General features: G+C 38.6%; 1 pseudogene; it reads left to right on the forward strand.

The window, feature by feature from the left end:
- The first annotated feature begins 8,246 nt into the window (after positions 1-8,246).
- On the forward strand, positions 8,247-10,586 carry LOC138991148 (histone-lysine N-methyltransferase SETMAR-like; annotated as a pseudogene).
- The last annotated feature ends 2,004 nt before the right edge of the window (positions 10,587-12,590 follow it).

Below are 12,590 nucleotides of genomic sequence, written 5' to 3' on the forward strand. Positions count from 1 at the left end.
CAAATTTGGTCTAATCAGTTTATTCACACATTCATTGAAAATATTATTACAAAGATTTATCACAAAGATTAATATGACACTTTGTGACGTTAACAATGATTGTGTCCAAGATATTTGATTCTCAAAACACTGAAAGATCAATAACTGCTTGTCTGTTCTATAAATAAAGAACCTAAGGTATGAAGGTTTTAAATATTCCATATTAAGAGCAAAGTTCAGATGGGTTACATTTTCTAGAAGTTATTAATACTGAGATGAAGCAATTTTAGGTTTATCTTCAATGTCAGTGATGATGAAGATGATGAAAATGGTAATAACCGCTGACTAGGTTTTTCCCATCTGCCATGTACATGATCTCAATCAGTTCTCTCAAAAATATTGAGATAGATACTTTTACTCTAATTTTTAAAGATAAGGAAATAGGCTCAGCAAAGGTAGTTATTTTATCAGTTACGAATCTATTTGCTGCAAGTGATGGATGACCAAACCAAACTGACTTAAGCAGAAACAAAATGTCTTGACCTATATAACTGAAAACTCCATGGGCCAGGCTGGCTTCATTCTAGGTCACAAGTAATATCATCAGACATCAGATTTTTCTGTTTCTTATTCCTTCTTTTTCCTATTGTTGATCTCATTCTCAGCTCCCGCGTGGAAGCAAGGTGATAACCAACAGCTCTGGATCTTTTCTTGCTTTAATAGTATGCTCTTTCCAGTGGCCAATATTGGTTGTGTCAGATTATGTGTTCCTCCCTGAACTAATTCCCAAATGATCTTTCTGGTTTAAGCCTGGTTTTCATGCTCACCCTTGAAATTAAAGGTAGGGCAAGTTCTATTAAAGAATGAAAATGAAAAAGGAGAGTCCCTGAAGAAAATCTGAGGGAAGTTTATCAAAATAACAATGAGGGCAAGAGGATTCTAAGAACACAAATAAATATTGTGTGCTCAATTGCTCACTTGTGTCCAACACTTTGTGATCCCCTGGACTGTAACCCATCAGACTCTGTCCATAGGATTCTCCAGGCAAGAGTACTGGAGTGGGTTGCCATTTCCTCCTCCAGGGAATCTTCCCAACTTAGGGATTGAACCTGTGTCTCTGCATTGCAGGTGGATTCTTTACCTCCGAACCACCTGGGAAGCTAAGAGAAATATTGGTGTGGCCAAAAATTTCCTTCAGATTTTTCCACTACAACTTATGGAAAAATCCAAATGAACTTATTGGCCAACCCTATACAAATGTCCACTGTTAAGAGCATGCCCAACATCAAACAGCTGGACTGTGACAGAGTCTTTTTAATTCCAATGTCCATTCTTTAACCCAAGGGTTAGTAAATTTTTTCTGTAAACAGCAAGTTCATAAATATTTCAGGTTTGCAAGTCATAGACTATGTGATGGAACTACCAAATTTGGCCATTGCTGTACAAGAGAGCCATAGATAATGTAGAAACAGGTGAACATAGCTGTGTTCATAAAATTTACAAAAAGAAGTGAAGGACCAGATTTGATCAGGTACTATAGTTTGCTGATCCCTGCACCCCATTTTTCATGATCCTGATCAGCTATACTCTCCGCATACAGAACAGAACTAGAACAGCCTCTGTGATATGAATAGGTGAAAAATATTGACCAGATGAAGGTGCAATAGCCACAAGGCTAATGGCCAATCAAGGTGAGGTCCCCAAATTCTTATAATCCCCTTCATAGAAAATCCCCCATAGGCTTCTGCTCTAACCAAATGAAATACAAGAAACAGAAGCATTCAGTGTTTATGGGTTAGACAATATTCTACATTATGTAGATATTTTCTAAGAAAAATCAGTTTTCTTCTGATGTTCTTATTACCTGAATAAATTAACTTCATTTCTGCCAATCTTTGTGGCAGATAGAATAATGGACTCCCAAATATGTTCATGTCCTAACCCTCAGAGCCTCCAAATATGTTACTTTATATGATAAAATGGACTTTGCGAATGTAACTTTAAAAAGTCTTAAAAGGGGAGATTATCCTGTAGCATCTGTGTGGTCCCAGTGGAAACACAAATGTGCTTCTAAGAGACATCTGGAATAGTTAAAGGTAAAGAGTGGAGAAGGGAGTGGAATGTTGGAAGCAGAGAGTGGAGAGATGCAGCCACAAGCCAAGGAATGCTAGCAACCTCTGGAAGGCGAAAGTGATGAGGAAGGGGTTCTGCCCTGGAACCTCCAGAAGAAATCACCCTGCTGACAATTTGATTCTAACCTAGGAAACTTGTTTTGAACTTCCAACATCCAAAAATGTCAGATAATAAATTCTCATTGATTTGTCACTAAGTTTGTTGTAACTTGTTATAGCATCCCTAAGAAAAAGCTATGACAAACCTGGACAGTGTGTTAAAAAACAGACATCGCTTTGCTGACAAAGGTCCTGATGGTCAAAGCTATGGTTTTTCTGGTAGTCAAGTATGGATGTGAGAGTTGGACCATAAAGAAAGCTGAGTGCTGAAGAAGTGATACTTTCAAATTGGGGTGCTGGAGAAGACTCTTAACAGTCCCTTGTACAGCAAGGAGATCAATTCATTCAATTCTAAAGGAAATCAATCTTGAATATTCTTTGGAAGAACTGATGCTGAAGTTGAAGCTCCAATAATTTGGCCACCTGATGCATAGAGCCAACTCATAGGAAAAGACACTGATGCTGGGAAAGATGGAGGGCAGGAAGAGAAAGGGATGACAGAGGATGAGATGGTTGGATGGCATCATCAACTCAGTGGACATGAGTTTGAGCAAACTCTGGGAGATAGTGAAGGACAAGGATGAAGTTCATGGGATTACAGAGTTGGACATGACTTAGCGAGTGAATGACAACCTCCCAATGTAGGTAGATGCAGGTTTGATCCCTGGGCGGGGAAGATCCCCTGAAAAGGAAATGCCAACCTACTCCAGTATTCTTGCCTGGAAAATTCCATGGACAGAGGAGCCTGGTGGGCTATAGCTCACGGGGCCACAAAGAATCAGACACAACTTAGTGACTAAGCAAACAATACAGAAGGAAACAAATACAATTCTATACCTAAGAAAGTTAAGATTATTTTGGTAGTTTTCTCCTCTACTGGATTTAGTAGTAAATGTACAAACAAGTAAGAAAAAGCAACAACACAGTTCTCAATACCCAAAATTGATATGCCATACCTAGCTTGTTCCTTATGATGAGAAATAACATACATGGACATTTTGACATTATAATGATTTCATGGAAATAGTAGTTGTAGGAATAGTAATAGTAGAAAAAACAAGTAAATTAGCTAATGCATGTAAAAAAGTTAGTACTGTTGTTGCTCTGCAAGAGTTTAAAAAAATAGCAATTATTATTTTCAGTAGTTGTAGTATCAGTAACAGTTATAGTATTGGCATTGGTATCAATCAGTACTAGTAACAAAATTAATCACTCTTTTTTAGTAAATGTCATTGCTAAAACTGCCCCAAACATTTTCTATGTATTACCTGTTTTAGTCCTCATGTAATACAGTGAACTAAGCACCATTACCCTCTTTTTGTGAATGATAAAAGAGAATAAATGTAAACTGAAATCCTAACCTTTTAATATGACAGTAGTAGAAAGTGAGACCCTTGGGAAATGACTAGGTAGGTTATGAGGGTGGAGCTCTCATGAAGGAGGTGAAGTCACTCAGTCATGTCCAACTCTTTGCGACCCCAAAGACTGTATGTAGCCTACCAGGCTCCTCTGTCCATGGGATTTCCCAGGCAAGAGTACTGGAGTAGGTTGCCATTTCCTTCTCCAGGGGATCTTCCCCACCCAGAGATCAAACCCAGGTCTCCCACATTGCAGGCAGATGCTTTACCGTCTGAGCCACCAGGGAGCTCTCATGAGCAGGATTAATATCTTTATAACAGAGAACCTGGAGAACTCTCTTGTCTCTTTTTCCATGTGAGGACACAGCTAGAAGATGGCCATCTATAAACCAGAAAGTGGTTCTCACTAGACACCAAATCTATCACTGCTTTTATCTTGGACTTCCTGGGTCCCAGAACTGTGAGAAATAAGTTTCTACTATAGGCTACTCCCTTAATGGCATTCTGTTATAGCTGCCTGAAAAGACTGAGATGGTGAACCTTTGGGAGAGTTCATTGTTTGTCCAATAAATTATGTTTATAAGTAGTAGCAATAGAGTTAAATCTTGGTATGTTTATTAATAAAATCCAAACATTTTACAATACTTTGACCATGAAGCTAGCATTCCTATGCCTCTAAAATTAGCAGACATAGCTGAGGGACATTGAATTCTTGATGAAAGAGAATACCACGGGACATCAAAGACACACTTTATTCATCTAACACTTGTGCCTAGAGCTTACATTCCTTTCTTAACCTTGATCCCTCTGCTAAGAATATCCTTGTTGGTCTGCCTAGCAAAACTCCTATTGTCAAGGTATTAATCAAACATCACCCTATTTGTGAAGTTTTCCTGTTTTTTTCATTGAAATAAAGTTGATTTACAAAATTATGTTTGTTTTAGGTGTATAGCATAGTGATTCAAAATTTTTATACATTATACTCCATTTAAAGTTATTATAAAATAATGTCCATATTCCCTGTGCTCTACTATCTGTCCTTGTAGCTTATTTATTTTTTACATGGTAGTTTGGACCTCTCAATCCCTTGCTCATACCTGGCCCCTACCCCTTTTCCTCTTCTGTTGTCAAAAAGGCCACAAACAACAAATGTTAGAGAACAAGTGGAGTGAAGGGACCTTTCCTACACTGTTGGTGGGAGTATAAATTGGTACAGCCACGATGGAAAACAGTATCAGTTCAGTTCAGTTGCTCAGTCATGTCCGACTGTTTGTGACCCCATGGATTGCAGTACTACAGGCTTCCCTGTCCATCACCAGCTCCCGGAGCTTACTCAAACTCATGTCCATTGAGTCACTGATGCCATCCAACCACCTCATCCTCTGTCATCCCTTGTCCTCCTGCATTCAATCATTCCCAGCATCAGGGTCTTTTCAAGTGAGTCAGTTCTTCCTATCGGGTGGCCAAAGTATTGGAGTTTCAGCTTCAACATCAGTCCTTCCAATGAATATTCAGGACTAATTTCCTTTAGGATGGATTAGTTGGATCTCCTTGCAGTGCAAAGTACTCTCAAGAGTCTTCTCCAACACCACAGTTCAAAAGCATCAATTCTTCGGCAGTTAGCTTTCTTCTTAGTTCAACTCTCACATTCATACATGACTACTGGAAAAACCATAGCCTTGACTAGATGGACCTTTGTTGGCAAAGTAATGTCTGCTTTTTAATATGCTATCTAGGTTGGTCATAACTTTTCTTCCAAGAAGAAAGTGTCTTTTAATTTCATGGCTGCAATTGGACTGCAAGGGGATCCAACCAGTCCATTCTAAAGGAGATCAGCCCTGGGTGTTCTTTGGAAGGAATGATGCTAAAGCTGAAACTCCAGTACTTTGGCTACCTCATGCGAAGAGTTGACTCACTGGTAAAGACTCTGATACTGGGAGGGATTGGGGGCAGGAGGAGAAGGGGACAACAGAGGATGAGATGGCTGGATGGCATCACTGACTCGATGGACGTGAGTTTGAGTGAACTCCGGGAGTTGCTGATGGACAGGGAGGCCTGGCGTGCTGCAATGCATGGGGTCGCAAAGAGTGGGACATGACTAAGCGACTGAACTGAACTGAATCACCATCTGCAGTGATTTTGGAGCTCCCCAAAATAAAGTCTCTCACTGTTTCCATTGTTTCCCCATCTATGTGCCATGAAGTGATAGGACTGGATGCCATGATCTTAGTTTTCTGAATGTTGAGCTTTAAGCCAACTTTTTCACTCTCCACTTTCACTTTCCTCAAGAGGCTCTTTAGTTCTTCTTCACTTTCTGCCATAAGGGTGGAGTCATCTGCATATCTGAGGTTATTGATATTTCTCTTAGCAATCTTGATTCCAGCTTGTGCTTCCTCCAGCCCAGCATTTCTCATGATGTACTCTGCATATAAGTTAAATAAGCAGGGTGACAATATACAGCCTTGACATACTCCTTTCCCAATTTGGAACCAGTCTGTTGTTTCATGTCCGGTTCTAACTGTTGCTTCTTGACCTGCATACAGATTTCTCAGGAGGCAGGTCAGGTGTTTTGGTATTCCCATCTCTTTAGGAAATTTCCACAGTTTGTTGTGATCCACACAGTTAAAAGCTTTGGAATAGTCAATAAAACAGAAGAAAACAGTATGGAGTTTCCTTTAAAGCTAAAGCTACCATGTGAAGCTTTTCTTGACATGACCATCCATCTTGATTTCATTGTCCACCCTTCTGTTTCTCCACTCTGGGTTGAATATCCTTCTGTTCTAGCATCCGTACTTCCTTGGTTATGTTTATTTTGTGTACATCTGTCTCCCTCGATAGGATACAAACTTTCTAATAACAGGAAACCTGCTAATTGGCAACGGTATATCCAGTGGTAGCCATATTTGAGCTCATGAAAATGTTCAATGGATATTTAATGATAAAAGTACAAGTGAATGAGTAAAATATGTAAATTAATAAATTATTTTTTACACGGGAAAGGGGAGTTTTCATTCCAGAAAAAATTTGAGTTTTCAGTTCTCAGTGAATATCATTTTAAAATTCTGTGGTACAGTACAACTATCTAAATGCTTGGAGTTCAAAGCATAATAAGGAAACAATTTATAATTTTATACCAAAAATTGATAAGGCTACAATACAAACAACTTTGTTTCAATTGGCAAAATGACTGCTTTCAACTAAATATCACTTTTTATTTCTTATAAATTCTTACGCTTTTTCTCAGACCAATTAAAAAGAAAGTTAAACTTCATATATGTGAAGATATATCCCAGACAAATTTGGTTCAGTCAGTTCAGTTCAGTCGATCAGTCATGTCCGACTCTTTGTGACCCCATGAACTGCAGCACACCAGGCCTCCCTGTCCATCACCAACTCCTAGAGTTCACTCAGACTCACGTCCATCGAGTCGGTGATGCCATCCAGCCATCTCATCCTCTGTCGTCCCCTTCTCCTCCTGCCCCCAACCCCTCCCAGCATCAGAGTCTTTTCCAATGAGTCAACTCTTTGCATGAGGTGGCCAAAGTACTGGAGTTTCAGCTTCAGCATCATTCCTTCCAAAGAACACCCAGGATTGATGTCTTTTATCTATATGTAAATGAAAAAGTCATACATGCTAAGATATGGAGTGCAGTGTCTTCATGAAGGGTTCCATGGATCTTCCACTTTTGCAGTTACCTTAGTAAATGATTTAGCAGCTCTTACTTTAGGAAGTATAAAGTATGTAGAAGTGCTAATTTAAACGAATGGGTATAAGCAGGAGGGGACAGTATTAATGAAAATAACTCAGGATATTCTAAGATACATGCACACAAGTTTAGACACAGGTGGTAACTGAAACTTTTGGTGTGAATGTAATATTGTAGGTTAATGTGATGAAAGGCTGGGAGCTGAAGACAAGGTATGCAGGGGAAGAAAATGTAGTTTTCATAGAGAGATAGCAGGCATAATTATAATAATTACTCTGCCTACTTAGTTTTTGATTCATTTATTTTTTAAAAAAGTGATTACTGCGAACCTTTTTTGTGCTAGAGAATGTATTAAATATCAGATATAAATAATAACAATTTCACTCTTCTTTGAATTTGTAGAAAATCAGATGTGATGTAATTGTTTTTCATACAAAATATCCTGTGAACACAGATTAAAAAGAACACAGATAAAAATTTCTTCATGACAGAGCGAGAATGCTTTACAAATAAGCTGTAGTTTATGCCAGAAGAGTAGGAATATCACTGAAACCAAAAAGGGACAACTTATTCCAGATGTGAAAGAATACTCAGTCAATGATATAAGGTCATAAAAACTGGAAAGCAAACAATCCTACATCATTTGAATATCAAGGTAGAAATGGAGAACAGAAATGCAGCAGGAGATGAGAGTGATGCTCGTAAGAGTCCTATGAACTGGTAGGAAAAGATCATATTCTCACTTAGATGAGAAGAGAAACTCAAGAGTTGAAAGCAGCACTCAACTTTACAAGGCTGCTCTTTAGGTCGGTGCAAAAGTAATTGCCATTTTTGCATTGGTGAACTTTGCTGTTTATCCATTCTCAAATAAATGTGGTTATGTTATACAGCATTTTAATGTGCATTTCCTGCTTTATATATTTTTTTGCTAATGACATTACTTCCTGCGTGTTTTATATTTATTTTAGACTATGGAAATGATGTTAGACAAAACAGAATATTGGAAATAAAAGCAAAAATAAACAAATGGGACCTAATTAACCTTAAAAGCTTCTGCACATCAAAGGAAACTATTAGCAAGGTGAAAAGACAGCCTTCAGAATGGGAGAAAATAATAGCAAATGAAGCAACTGACAAACAACTAATCTCAAAAATATACAAGCAACTCCTACAGCTCAACTCCAGAAAAATAAATGACCCAATCAAAAAATGGGCCAAAGAACTAAATAGACATTTCTCCAAAGAAGACATACAGATGGCTAACAAACACATGAAAAGATGCTCAACATCACTCATTATCAGAGAAATGCAAATCAAAACCACTATGAGGTACCATTTCACACCAGTCAGAATGGCTGCGATCCAAAAGTCGACCCAGAGGGATGGTATGGGGAGGGAGGAGGGAGGAGGGTTCAGGATGGGGAACACATGTATACCTGTGGCGGATTCATTTTGATATTTGGCAAAACTAATACAATTATGTAAAGTTTAAAAATAAAATAAAATTAGAAAAAAAAAGTCTACAAATAATAAATGCTGGAGAGGGTGTGGAGAAAAGGGAACCCTCTTACACTGTTGGTGGGAATGCAAACTAGTACAGCCACTATGGAGAACAGTGTGGAGATTCCCTAAAAAACTGGAAATAGAACTGCCTTATGATCCAGCAATCCCACTGCTGGGCATACACACTGAGGAAACCAGAAGGGAAAGAGACACGTGTACCCCAATGTTCATCGCAGCACTGTTTATAATAGCCAGGACATGGAAGCAACCTAGATGCCCATCAGCAGATGAATGGATAAGAAAGCTATGGTACATATACACAATGGAGTATTACTCAGCCATTAAAAAGAATACATTTGAATCAATTCTAATGAGGTGGATGAAACTGGAGCCTATTATACAGAGTGAAGTAAGCCAGAAGGAAAAACACCAATACAGTATACTAACGCATATATATGGAATTTAGAAAGATGGTAACAATAACCCTGTGTATGAGACAGCAAAAGAGACACTGATGTATAGATCAGTCTTATGGACTCTGTGGGAGAGGGAGAAGATGGGAAGATTTGGGAGAATGGCATTGAAACATGTAAAATATCATGTATGAAACGAGATGGCAGTCCAGGTTCGATGCACGATACTGGATGCTTGGGGCTAGTGCACTGGGACGACCCAGAGGGATGGTATGGGGAGGGAGGAGGGAGGAGGGTTCAGGATGGGGAACACATGTATACCTGTGGCAGATTCATTTTGATATTTGGCAAAACTAATACAATTATGTAAAGTTTAAAAATAAAATAAAAAAAAAAAAAAGCAAATTCGAGTGGTTTTCTTATTTGAGTTCAAAATGTGTATAAAGCAGTGGAGACAACTCAAGAACGCATTTGGCCCAGGATCTGCTAATGAACATACAGTGTGGTGGTGGTTTAAGAAGTTTTACAAAGGAGATGAGAGCCTTGAAGATGAGGAGCTTGGAGACCGGCCATTGGAAGTTGACAACGACCAACTGAGAGCAATTATCAAAGTTGATCCTCTTACAGCTACACAAGAAGTTGCTGAAGAACTCATCAGTATACCATTCTGTGGTCACTCAGCATTTGAAGCAAATTGGAAAGGTGAAAAATCTTGATAAGTGGGTTCCTCATGAACTGACTGCAGATCAAAAAAATCACCATTTTGAAGTGTCCTTCTCTCATTGTATGCAACAACAAACCATTTCTCGACTGGATTGGATATGCAATGAAAAGTGGATTTTATATGACAACCAGTGATGGCCGGCTCAGTAGTTAGACTGAGAAAGATCTATAAAGCACTTTCCAAAGCCAAACTTGCACCAAAAAGAGGTCACAGTTACTGTTTGGTGGTCTGCTGCCAGTCTGACCCACTACAGCTTTCTGAATCCCAGTGAAACTGTTACATCTGAGAAGTATGCTCAGCAAATCGATGAGATGCACTGAAAATTGCAAGGCCTGCAGCCGGCATTGATCAACAGAATGAGCCCAATTCTTCTCCACAATAATACCCAACCACACATCGCACAACCAGTGCTTCAAAGATTGAAGGAATTGGGTCATGAAGTTTTGCCTCATCCACCGTATTCACCTAACCTCTTGCCAACCCTCTACCACTTCTTCAAGCATCTCAAAAACTTTTTGGAGGATAAATGCTTCCACAAGCAGCAGGAGGCAGAAAATGCTTTCCAAGAGTTCATTGAATCCCAAAGCACAGGTCTTTATGCTACAGGAATAAACAAACTTATTTCACATTGGCAAAAATGCGTTGATTGTAATGGTTCCTATTTTGGTTAATAAAGATGTCTTTGAGCCTAGTTATAATGCTTTAACATTCATGTCTGAAACCACAATTACTTTTGCACCAACCTAAGTAAAACAGAAATATATTCTGTCTCCCATTCCAATAATATGTCCAAATATTAATATTTTCAACACTGAGTTCAAAGAAACTTTAGGATTCTCTGATGGGGTTTCAGAAGTTACAAAGACAGGCGAAGGGGAATCTGAATTAACAATCACGAAAGCGCCATTTGTGCTTTTAAAATAATTGGACTTCTTACATTATTTATCTTTGAAAACCATTTTCCACTACATAAATAAAGTTGAGAGATACTGCACTATATCAATCTTCCTCAAGTCAAACTCATGGCTTCATAATGAGCTTGTGAGGTAATGAATAGTCGTGAGTAATGTTATCGTAACTGGAAGAGGACAAGATGGCAGCTGTCTCTTGGGCGAGGTAACAGCTGGTGACCCATGAGAAAGGCTGACTCAGCTGGACAGCCAGAGACAACTTTGTGACCAGAGCTAAAATGTGCTCAGGATACTGGAGAAGAATAGCTACGCTTGAGAATGAGCTGAACAATTGGCAAGTACCTGTTATTTTCTTGCTGATCTATCCTACAGTTTTTCTTTCTACAATTAAAAATAAATTTTATTCCTGTTACATATATTTCCTTTAAAAAGTTCCTTTGTTTATGTCTAAGGGAATATCTTCCTCTTGGGTTAATAAAGAGGGGAGATAAAAAGAGACATGCTGCTTTGAAATGAGAGGAAGGTAGTGACTTAACAGTTTGAGATTGGGAGCATCCTTGACACAGACATGAAGCCCTGGATATGTAATCTTCTTCACCTCTTCTCTGTTATGCTTCTAAGAGCTGAAGCATATGGCTTCGCTGGCTGCACATTACGCAATTCCTGAGAGTGCTATTTACATAGACCGTGATGTGAAAGGAGATACTTGCAATTAACGGAGGCAGAAGTTTTGCTATAGTAGATGGAATAATGGACTCCCAAGTACATCTATGTCCTCATTCTCAGAAACTGTATTATGTTATATAGCAAAGGGAAGCGAAACTTGTAGACTGAATTAAGGTTACTAATCAGTTGACCTTAACATATGGAAATTAAATTATCCAGTTAGGCCCAATCGAATCATCTGAGCTCCTAAAAGCAGAAGAGGGAGGCAGGAAGTGGCTCAGAAAATGAAATAGAAGTAGAAGGAGAGATTTGAAGTGTGAAAGAGACATGACCTGCCATTGCTGGAAGATGGGGGCAAGAAACCAAGGAATTCAAATTTCCTTTAGAAGTTGGGAGTAGCTCTTAGTTACTGCCAGCAAGAAAATTTGGTTCTCAATCCTACACCATAGCATACTTAATTCTACCAACACCTCAAATGAGCACGAAATGAATTCTACTCTAGAGCCTCCAGTAAGTGCTGATCATTTGACTTGGCTTAATTTTCTGGCAGAAAACCAACTAATATATTAATTTATTGAGTCTCTTCCTTTAAGTAGTCTAGCTGTAGGTTTTAGAACTCAAAATTACTTTAGTACTAGCTCTTCCCTCTCCACACTCAACCAATAACGAGAAACTTGAGTCTTTTTTTTTTACTGTCACTGATATTCTCTGTGATAAAAATGCCATGTTCCTTAGAAAGAATGTCCAAAAGAGTGACGTGATAAGGGTCAAATAATAATTTAGTCTTTTGGATAAATTCTCATGAAGATCTGTTTCAATTATCTTTTGCTTTTTAACAAACTATCTCAAAATTTAGTGGCTTAAAGCAAAAACACATTTGTCATTTCTCACAACTCTGTGGATTAGGAATTCAGATTAGGCACAACAAGAATGACTTATCTTTGCTTCACACAATATTTGCTGGTGATCTTTTTATTGTCATACACAGTAAGTACCCTCCTTACGAACCTTCAAGTTGTGAACTTTCAAAGATTTGAATGTGCATCTGATTCCAGCAAGGAACGAGAACCTGTGCCATCAAAGTCAGGCATGAGTAAA

This window comes from Bos mutus, chromosome 16 (assembly GCF_027580195.1).
Source record: "Bos mutus isolate GX-2022 chromosome 16, NWIPB_WYAK_1.1, whole genome shotgun sequence".
Taxonomy (NCBI): Eukaryota; Metazoa; Chordata; class Mammalia; order Artiodactyla; family Bovidae; genus Bos; species Bos mutus.